General features: G+C 39.2%; 1 protein-coding gene across 1 annotated transcript in view; it reads right to left on the bottom strand.

Annotated features, from left to right (window-relative positions):
• gucy2cb (guanylate cyclase 2Cb) overlaps positions 1 to 9,752 on the bottom strand; it is a 39,303-nt gene that overhangs the window by 15,354 nt on the left and 14,197 nt on the right. The window lies entirely within an intron of this gene.

Genomic DNA, 9,752 nt, shown 5'->3' with positions numbered 1-9,752 from the left:
AGAAGAGAACAGAAGAGAAGAGAACAGAAGAGAAGAGAACAGAAGAGAAGAGAACAGAAGAGAAGAGAACAGAAGAGAACAGAAGAGAAGAGAACAGAAGAGAACAGAAGAGAAGAGAACAGAAGAGAAGAGAACAGAAGAGAAGAGAAGAGAAGAGAAGAGAAGAGAAGAGAAGAGAAGAGAACAGAAGAGAAGAGAACAGAAGAGAAGAGAACAGAAGAGAAGAGAAGAGAAGAGAAGAGAACAGAAGAGAAGAGAAGAGAAGAGAAGAGAAGAGAACAGAGAGAAGAGAAGAGAAGAAAGAGAACAGAAGAGAAGAGAAGAGAAGAGAACAGAAGAGAAGAGAACAGAACAGAAGAGAACAGAACAGAAGAGAACAGAAGAGAAGAGAAGAGAACAGAAGAGAAGAGAACAGAAGAGAAGAGAAGAGAAGAGAAGAGAAGAGAAGAGAAGAGAACAGAAGAGAAGAGAACAGAAGAGAAGAGAAGAGAAGAGAAGAGAAGAGAAGAGAAGAGAAGAGAACAGAAGAGAACAGAAGAGAAGAGAACAGAAGAGAAGAGAAGAGAACAGAAGAGAAGAGAAGAGAACAGAAGAGAAGAGAACAGAAGAGAAGAGAAGAGAAGAGAAGAGAACAGAAGAGAAGAGAACAGAAGAGAACAGAAGAGAAGAGAAGAGAAGAGAAGAGAAGAGAACAGAAGAGAAGAGAACAGAAGAGAACAGAAGAGAAGAGAAGAGAACAGAAGAGAAGAGAACAGAAGAGAAGAGAAGAGAACAGAAGAGAAGAGAAGAGAAGAGAACAGAAGAGAACAGAAGAGAAGAGAACAGAAGAGAACAGAAGAGAAGAGAAGAGAACAGAACAGAAGAGAAGAGAAGAGAAGAGAAGAGAAGAGAACAGAAGAGAAGAGAACAGAAGAGAAGAGAGAGAACAGAAGAGAACAGAAGAGAAGAGAAGAGAACAGAAGAGAAGAGAAGAGAAGAGAACAGAAGAGAACAGAAGAGAAGAGAAGAGAACAGAAGAGAAGAGAACAGAAGAGAAGAGAACAGAAGAGAACAGAAGAGAAGAGAACAGAAGAGAAGAGAACAGAAGAGAAGAGAAGAGAACAGAAGAGAAGAGAAGAGAAGAAGAAGAGAAGAGAACAGAAGAGAAGAGAAGAGAACAGAAGAGAAGAGAACAGAAGAGAACAGAAGAGAAGAGAAGAGAACAGAAGAGAAGAGAAGAGAAGAGAAGAGAAGAGAAGAGAAGAGAGAACAGAAAGAGAACAGAAGAGAAGAGAAGAGAACAGAAGAGAAGAGAAGAGAACAGAAGAGAAGAGAAGAGAACAGAACAGAACAGAAGAGAAGAGAACAGAAGAGAAGAGAACAGAAGAGAAGAGAACAGAACAGAAGAGAAGAGAACAGAAGAGAACAGAAGAGAGAGAAGAAACAGAAGAGAAGAGAACAGAAGAGAAGAGAACAGAAGAGAAGAGAAGAGAAGAGAAGAGAACAGAAGAGAACAGAAGAGAAGAGAAGAGAACAGAAGAGAAGAGAAGAGAACAGAAGAGAAGAGAAGAGAACAGAAGAAAAGAGAAGAGAAGAGAAGAGAAGAAAAGAGAAGAGAAGAGAAGAGAAGAGAACAGAAGAGAAGAGAAGAGAAGAGAACAGAACAGAAGAGAAGAGAACAGAAGAGAAGAGAAGAGAAGAGAACAGAAGAGAAGAGAAGAGAAGAGAACAGAAGAGAACAGAACAGAAGAGAACAGAAGAGAAGAGAAGAGAACAGAAGAGAAGAGAAGAGAACAGAAGAGAAGAGAAGAGAAGAGAACAGAAGAGAAGAGAACAGAAGAGAAGAGAAGAGAACAGAAGAGAAGAGAAGAGAAGAGAACAGAAGAGAAGAGAACAGAAGAGAAGAGAAGAGAACAGAAGAGAAGAGAACAGAAGAGAAGAGAACAGAAGAGAAGAGAAGAGAACAGAAGAGAAGAGAACAGAAGAGAAGAGAAGAGAAGAGAAGAGAAGAGAAGAGAAGAGAACAGAAGAGAAGAGAAGAGAAGAGAAGAGAACAGAAGAGAAGAGAAGAGAAGAGAAGAGAACAGAAGAGAACAGAAGAGAAGAGAACAGAAGAGAAGAGAACAGAAGAGAACAGAACAGAAGAGAAGAGAAGAGAACAGAAGAGAAGAGAACAGAAGAGAAGAGAAGAGAACAGAAGAGAAGAGAACAGAAGAGAAGAGAACAGAAGAGAAGAGAAGAGAACAGAAGAGAAGAGAACAGAAGAGAACAGAAGAGAAGAGAACAGAAGAGAAGAGAAGAGAACAGAAGAGAAGAGAAGAGAACAGAAGAGAACAGAAGAGAACAGAAGAGAAGAGAACAGAAGAGAAGAGAACAGAAGAGAAGAGAACAGAAGAGAAGAGAACAGAAGAGAAGAGAAGAGAAGAGAACAGAAGAGAACAGAAGAGAAGAGAACAGAAGAGAAGAGAACAGAAGAGAACAGAACAGAAGAGAAGAGAACAGAAGAGAAGAGAACAGAAGAGAAGAGAACAGAAGAGAACAGAAGAGAAGAGAACAGAAGAGAAGAGAACAGAAGAGAAGAGAAGAGAACAGAAGAGAAGAGAACAGAAGAGAACAGAAGAGAAGAGAACAGAAGAGAAGAGAAGAGAACAGAAGAGAAGAGAAGAGAACAGAAGAGAACAGAAGAGAACAGAAGAGAAGAGAACAGAAGAGAAGAGAACAGAAGAGAACAGAAGAGAAGAGAAGAGAAGAGAAGAGAAGAGAAGAGAAGAGAAGAGAAGAGAAGAGAAGAGAACAGAAGAGAAGAGAAGAGAACAGAAGAGAAGAGAACAGAACAGAAGAGAACAGAACAGAAGAGAACAGAAGAGAAGAGAACAGAAGAGAAGAGAACAGAAGAGAAGAGAAGAGAACAGAAGAGAAGAGAAGAGAAGAGAAGAGAAGAGAACAGAAGAGAACAGAAGAGAAGAGAACAGAAGAGAAGAGAACAGAAGAGAAGAGAAGAGAACAGAAGAGAAGAGAAGAGAAGAGAAGAGAACAGAAGAGAAGAGAACAGAAGAGAAGAGAACAGAAGAGAAGAGAAGAGAAGAGAAGAGAAGAGAACAGAAGAGAAGAGAAGAGAACAGAAGAGAAGAGAAGAGAAGAGAAGAGAAGAGAACAGAAGAGAACAGAAGAGAACAGAAGAGAAGAGAAGAGAAGAGAACAGAAGAGAAGAGAAGAGAAGAGAAGAGAAGAGAAGAGAAGAGAACAGAAGAGAAGAGAAGAGAACAGAAGAGAACAGAAGAGAAGAGAAGAGAAGAGAACAGAAGAGAAGAGAAGAGAACAGAAGAGAAGAGAAGAGAAGAGAAGAGAAGAGAACAGAAGAGAAGAGAAGAGAACAGAAGAGAAGAGAACAGAAGAGAAGAGAAGAGAAGAGAAGAGAAGAGAAGAGAACAGAAGAGAAGAGAAGAGAACAGAAGAGAAGAGAAGAGAACAGAAGAGAAGAGAAGAGAACAGAAGAGAACAGAAGAGAAGAGAACAGAAGAGAAGAGAACAGAAGAGAAGAGAAGAGAAGAGAACAGAAGAGAAGAGAAGAGAACAGAAGAGAAGAGAACAGAAGAGAAGAGAAGAGAACAGAAGAGAAGAGAACAGAAGAGAAGAGAACAGAAGAGAAGAGAACAGAAGAGAAGAGAACAGAAGAGAAGAGAAGAGAGAACAGAAGAGAAGAGAACAGAAGAGAAGAGAACAGAAGAGAAGAGAACAGAAGAGAAGAGAACAGAAGAGAACAGAAGAGAAGAGAAGAGAAACAGAAGAGAAGAGAAGAGAACAGAAGAGAAGAGAAGAGAAGAGAACAGAAGAGAAGAGAACAGAAGAGAACAGAAGAGAAGAGAACAGAAGAGAAGAGAACAGAAGAGAAGAGAACAGAAGAGAAGAGAACAGAAGGAAGAGAAGAGAACAGAAGAGAAGAGAACAGAAGAGAAGAGAAGAGAACAGAAGAGAACAGAAGAGAAGAGAACAGAACAGAAGAGAAGAGAAGAGAAGAGAACAGAAGAGAAGAGAAGAGAAGAGAAGAGAAGAGAAGAGAACAGAAGAGAAGAGAAGAGAAGAGAACAGAAGAGAAGAGAAGAGAAGAGAACAGAAGAGAAGAGAACAGAAGAGAACAGAAGAGAAGAGAACAGAAGAGAAGAGAAGAGAAGAGAAGAGAACTGAAGAGAAGAGAAGAGAAGAGAACAGAAGAGAAGAGAACAGAAGAGAACAGAAGAGAAGAGAACAGAAGAGAAGAGAAGAGAACAGAAGAGAAGAGAAGAGAACAGAAGAGAAGAGAACAGAAGAGAACAGAAGAGAAGAGAACAGAAGAGAACAGAAGAGAAGAGAAGAGAAGAGAACAGAAGAAAACAGAAGAGAAGAGAACAGAAGAGAAGAGAACAGAAGAGAACAGAAGAGAAGAGAACAGAAGAGAACAGAAGAGAAGAGAACAGAAGAGAAGAGAAGAGAAGAGAAGAGAAGAGAAGAGAAGAGAACAGAAGAGAACAGAAGAGAAGAGAACAGAAGAGAAGAGAAGAGAAGAGAACAGAAGAGAAGAGAAGAGAAGAGAAGAGAACAGAAGAGAACAGAAGAGAAACAGAAGAGAAGAGAACAGAAGAGAACAGAAGAGAAGAGAACAGAAGAGAAGAGAACAGAAGAGAAGAGAAGAGAAGAGAAGAGAACAGAAGAGAAGAGAAGAGAAGAGAACAGAAGAGAAGAGAAGAGAAGAGAAGAGAACAGAAGAGAAGAGAAGAGAAGAAAGAGAACAGAAGAGAACAGAAGAGAAGAGAACAGAAGAGACAGAACAGAAGAGAACAGAACAGAAGAGAACAGAAGAGAAGAGAAGAGAAGAGAACAGAAGAGAAGAGAACAGAAGAGAAGAGAAGAGAGAAGAGAAAGAAGAGACAGAAGAGAACAGAAGAGAAGAGAGAAGAGACAGAGAGAAGAGAAGAGAACAGAAGAGAAGAGAAGAGAAGAGAACAGAAGAGAAGAGAACAGAAGAGAAGAGAAGAGAAGAGAACAGAAGAGAAGAGAAGAGAAGAGAACAGAAGAGAAGAGAACAGAAGAGAAGAGAAGAGAAGAGAACAGAAGAGAGAGAAGAGAAGAGAACAGAAGAGAAGAGAAGAGAAGAGAACAGAAGAGAAGAGAACAGAAGAGAAGAGAACAGAAGAGAAGAGAAGAGAAGAGAACAGAAGAGAAGAGAAGAGAAGAGAACAGAAGAGAAGAGAACAGAAGAGAAGAGAAGAGAAGAGAAGAGAAGAGAACAGAAGAGAAGAGAGAACAGAAGAGAACAGAAGAGAAGAGAAGAGAACAGAAGAGAAGAGAACAGAAGAGAACAGAAGAGAAGAGAACAGAAGAGAAGAGACAGAAGAGAACAGAAGAGAAGAGAACAGAAGAGAAGAGAACAGAGAGAACAGAAGAGAAGAGAAGAGAAGAGAAGAGAAGAGAAGAGAACAGAGAGAAGAGAACAGAAGAGAACAGAAGAGAAGAGAAGAGAACAGAAGAGAACAGAAGAGAAGAGAAGAGAACAGAAGAGAAGAGAAGAGAAGAGAAGAGAAGAGAACAGAAGAGAAGAGAAGAGAACAGAAGAGAAGAGACAGAAGAGAACAGAAGAGAAGAGAAGAGAAGAGAACAGAAGAGAAGAGAACAGAAGAGAACAGAAGAGAAGAGAACAGAGAAGAGAAGAGAAGAGAACAGAAGAGAAGAGAAGAGAACAGAAGAGAAGAGAAGAGAACAGAAGAGAAGAGAAGAGAAGAGAACAGAAGAGAAGAGAAGAGAACAGAAGAGAACAGAAGAGAAGAGAACAGAAGAGAAGAGAACAGAAGAGAAGAGAAGAGAACAGAAGAGAACAGAAGAGAAGAGAACAGAAGAGAAGAGAAGAGAACAGAAGAGAAGAGAAGAGAACAGAACAGAAGAGAAGAGAACAGAAGAGAAGAGAACAGAAGAGAAGAGAAGAGAACAGAAGAGAAGAGAACAGAAGAGAAGAGAAGAGAACAGAAGAGAACAGAAGAGAAGAGAAGAGAACAGAAGAGAAGAGAAGAGAAGAGAAGAGAAGAGAACAGAAGAAAAGAGAAGAGAAGAAAAGAGAAGAGAAGAGAAGAGAACAGAAGAGAAGAGAACAGAAGAGAAGAGAAGAGAACAGAAGAGAAGAGAAGAGAAGAGAAGAGAAGAGAACAGAAGAGAAGAGAAGAGAACAGAAGAGAAGAGAAGAGAACAGAAGAGAACAGAAGAGAAGAGAACAGAACAGAAGAGAACAGAAGAGAAGAGAACAGAAGAGAAGAGAAGAGAACAGAAGAGAAGAGAACAGAAGAGAAGAGAACAGAAGAGAAGAGAAGAGAAGAGAACAGAAGAGAAGAGAACAGAAGAGAAGAGAAGAGAACAGAAGAGAAGAGAACAGAAGAGAAGAGAAGAGAACAGAAGAGAACAGAAGAGAAGAGAAGAGAACAGAACAGAAGAGAACAGAAGAGAAGAGAAGAGAAGAGAAGAGAAGAGAAGAGAACAGAAGAGAAGAGAACAGAAGAGAAGAGAACAGAAGAGAACAGAAGAGAACAGAAGAGAACAGAAGAGAAGAGAAGAGAAGAGAAGAGAAGAGAACAGAAGAGAAGAGAAGAGAACAGAAGAGAAGAGAAGAGAAGAGAAGAGAAGAGAAGAGAACAGAAGAGAACAGAAGAGAAGAGAACAGAAGAGAAGAGAACAGAAGAGAAGAGAACAGAAGGGAAGAGAAGAGAACAGAAGAGAAGAGAACAGAAGAGAAGAGAACAGAAGAGAAGAGAACAGAAGAGAACAGAAGAGAACAGAAGAGAAGAGAACAGAACAGAAGAGAAGAGAAGAGAAGAGAACAGAAGAGAAGAGAAGAGAACAGAAGAGAAGAGAACAGAAGAGAAGAGAACAGAAGAGAAGAGAACAGAAGAGAAGAGAAGAGAAGAGAACAGAAGAGAAGAGAACAGAAGAGAAGAGAAGAGAACAGAAGAGAAGAGAACAGAAGAGAAGAGAACAGAAGAGAAGAGAAGAGAAGAGAAGAGAAGAGAACAGAAGAGAAGAGAACAGAAGAGAAGAGAAGAGAACAGAAGAGAAGAGAACAGAAGAGAAGAGAAGCACCATTCTCTCTAGAACATTGGATGTGGTTGCACCTATTAAATTAAAAAAGGTCAGAGAGAAAAATAAAGCACCATGGTATAACAATACTATGCATGTTTTAAAGAGAGAAACCCGTATTTTAGAGCGTAAATGGAAACAAACTAATTTAGAGGTCTTTAGAATCGCGTGGAAAGACAGTATGTCACGTTATAAAAAGGCCCTAAAAGCGGCCAGGGCTGAGCACCTCCGCAAACGAATAGAAAACAACCAAAATAATCCAAGGTTTTTATTTAACACCGTGGCTAAACTAACAAATAAACAGACGTCACCCGAACAAAATATCCCGTTACAGTTCAGTAGTAATGATTTCATGAACTTCTTCACTGAGAAAATAGAAAGCATCAGAACCACAATTGTAAACGTTCAATCTTCAATCGCGCCTTATAATTCAGCTTCAATTATCACCCCGCAAGAACAATTACAGTGCTTTACAACTATAGAACAAAAAGAGTTAAATAAACTTATCACTTCATCTAAAACAACAACATGTTTATTAGATCCTATACCAACTAAACTACTGAAAGAAGTGTTACCTGTAGTGGAAGAGCCTCTCCTCAATATTATTAACTCGTCTTTATCTCTAGGTCATGTTCCAAGAACATTTAAACTGGCAGTTATAAAACCTCTCATTAAGAAACCGCAATTAGATCATAATAATCTAGCAAATTATAGACCCATTTCAAATCTTCCATTTATGTCTAAAATATTAGAAAAAGTGGTGTCCGCTCAACTGGGCTCTTTCTTGCAACAAAATGATATCTATGAAAAGTTTCAGTCTGGATTCAGACCGCATCATAGCACTGAAACTGCGCTCGTTAAAATCACAAATGATTTACTTTTAGCTTCTGACCAAGGCTGTATCTCAATACTAGTTTTACTTGATCTTAGTGCTGCGTTCGATACTATAGATCACACAATACTCTTAGATCGACTACAAAATTATACTGGTGTTCAAGGACAAGCACTAAGCTGGTTCAAATCATACCTATCTGACCGCTACCATTTTGTCTATTTAAATGGAGAAAAATCGATCATAACTCCAGTAAACTATGGAGTGCCGCAGGGATCTGTGTTAGGCCCTCTGTTATTTTCAATATATATGATGCCACTTGGAAATATTATAAGGAAACATGGAATTAGTTTCCATTGTTATGCTGATGACACTCAAATATATATTTCATCAAGGCCGGATGAAAACGCTAAATTTTCCAAATTGACAGAGTGTTTTAAAGATATAAAAGATTGGATGACGCGTAATTTTCTTTTATTAAATCCAGACAAGACAGAGGTAATACTTATCGGTTCAAAAAACCGCCCACAAAACCTCGCACAATACAACTTTAACATCATAGGATGTCCTGTTACTTTATCCGCTACAGTAAAAGACCTGGGTGTTATACTCGATTGCAACCTGTCTTTTGAAAATCATATTTCATATGTTACAAAAACAGCCTTTTTCCACCTTAGAAACATTGCTAAGCTACGTAATATGCTATCAGTTTCTGATGCAGAAAAGTTAGTTCATGCATTCATGACCTCGAGACTGGATTACTGTAATGCCTTATTAGCTGGTTGTCCTGCATCCTCAATAAACAAGCTACAGTTAGTCCAAAATGCCGCCGCTAGAGTTCTTACGAGATCAAGAAAATATGATCATATAACACCGATTTTATCATCACTGCATTGGTTACCTATAAAGTTCCGTATTAATTACAAGGTATTGCTACTGACTTATAAAGCCCTAAACGGCTTAGCTCCAGTCTATTTAACGGATCTTCTATCGCCCTATAATCCATCGCGCTCTTTAAGATCACTAAATTCAAGGCTTTTGGTCATACCTAGGATATTCAGAACCACCAAAGGAGGGAGAGCATTTTCACATTTGGCTCCAAAACTCTGGAATAGTCTTCCTGATACTGTTCGTTGCTCAGACTCGCTCTCCCAGTTTAAAACTAGATTAAAGTCGCATCTCTTCAGCCAGGCATTCATATAATCCCACAGTTCAAACTACAATCCGGCCTCTAGCTCATAAATGCCAGAGGAGAACTGGCCCCCGACTGAGCCTGGGTTCTCCCAAGGTTTTTTTTTTCTCCATTAGGTCACCTGATGGAGTTTTAGGACACCATTAGGTCACTTGATGGAGTTTTTCGGTTCCTTGCCACTGTTGCCTTTGGCTTGCTCAGTTGGGGATATTTTGGGGATATTTAATTTAATTTTATCAATCAATAAATTCCTCTTGAAATAAACTTTGTTGTATTATTTAAATGTAATACTGTGAAGCTGCTTTGATACAATCTGTATTGTGAAAAGCGCTATACAAATAAACTTGACTTGACTTGACTTGAGAAGAGAACAGAAGAGAAGAGAAGAGAAGAGAAGAGAAGAGAAGAGAAGAGAACAGAAGAGAAGAGAAGAGAAGAGAACAGAACAGAAGAGAAGAGAACAGAAGAGAAGAGAAGAGAACAGAAGAGAAGAGAACAGAAGAGAAGAGAAGAGAAGAGAACAGAAGAGAAGAGAAGAGAACAGAACAGAAGAGAAGAGAACAGAAGAGAAGAGAACAGAAGAGAACAGAAGAGAACAGAAGAGAAGAGAAGAGAACAGAAGAGAAGAGAACAGAAGAGAAGAGAAGAGAAGAG

Source organism: Leuciscus leuciscus, assembly GCF_965113295.1.
Source record: "Leuciscus leuciscus genome assembly, chromosome: 21".
NCBI classification, from domain to species: Eukaryota; Metazoa; Chordata; class Actinopteri; order Cypriniformes; family Leuciscidae; genus Leuciscus; species Leuciscus leuciscus.
Note: the sequence above shows the minus strand (reverse complement) of the source record. Positions and strands in the feature narration are given on the sequence as shown.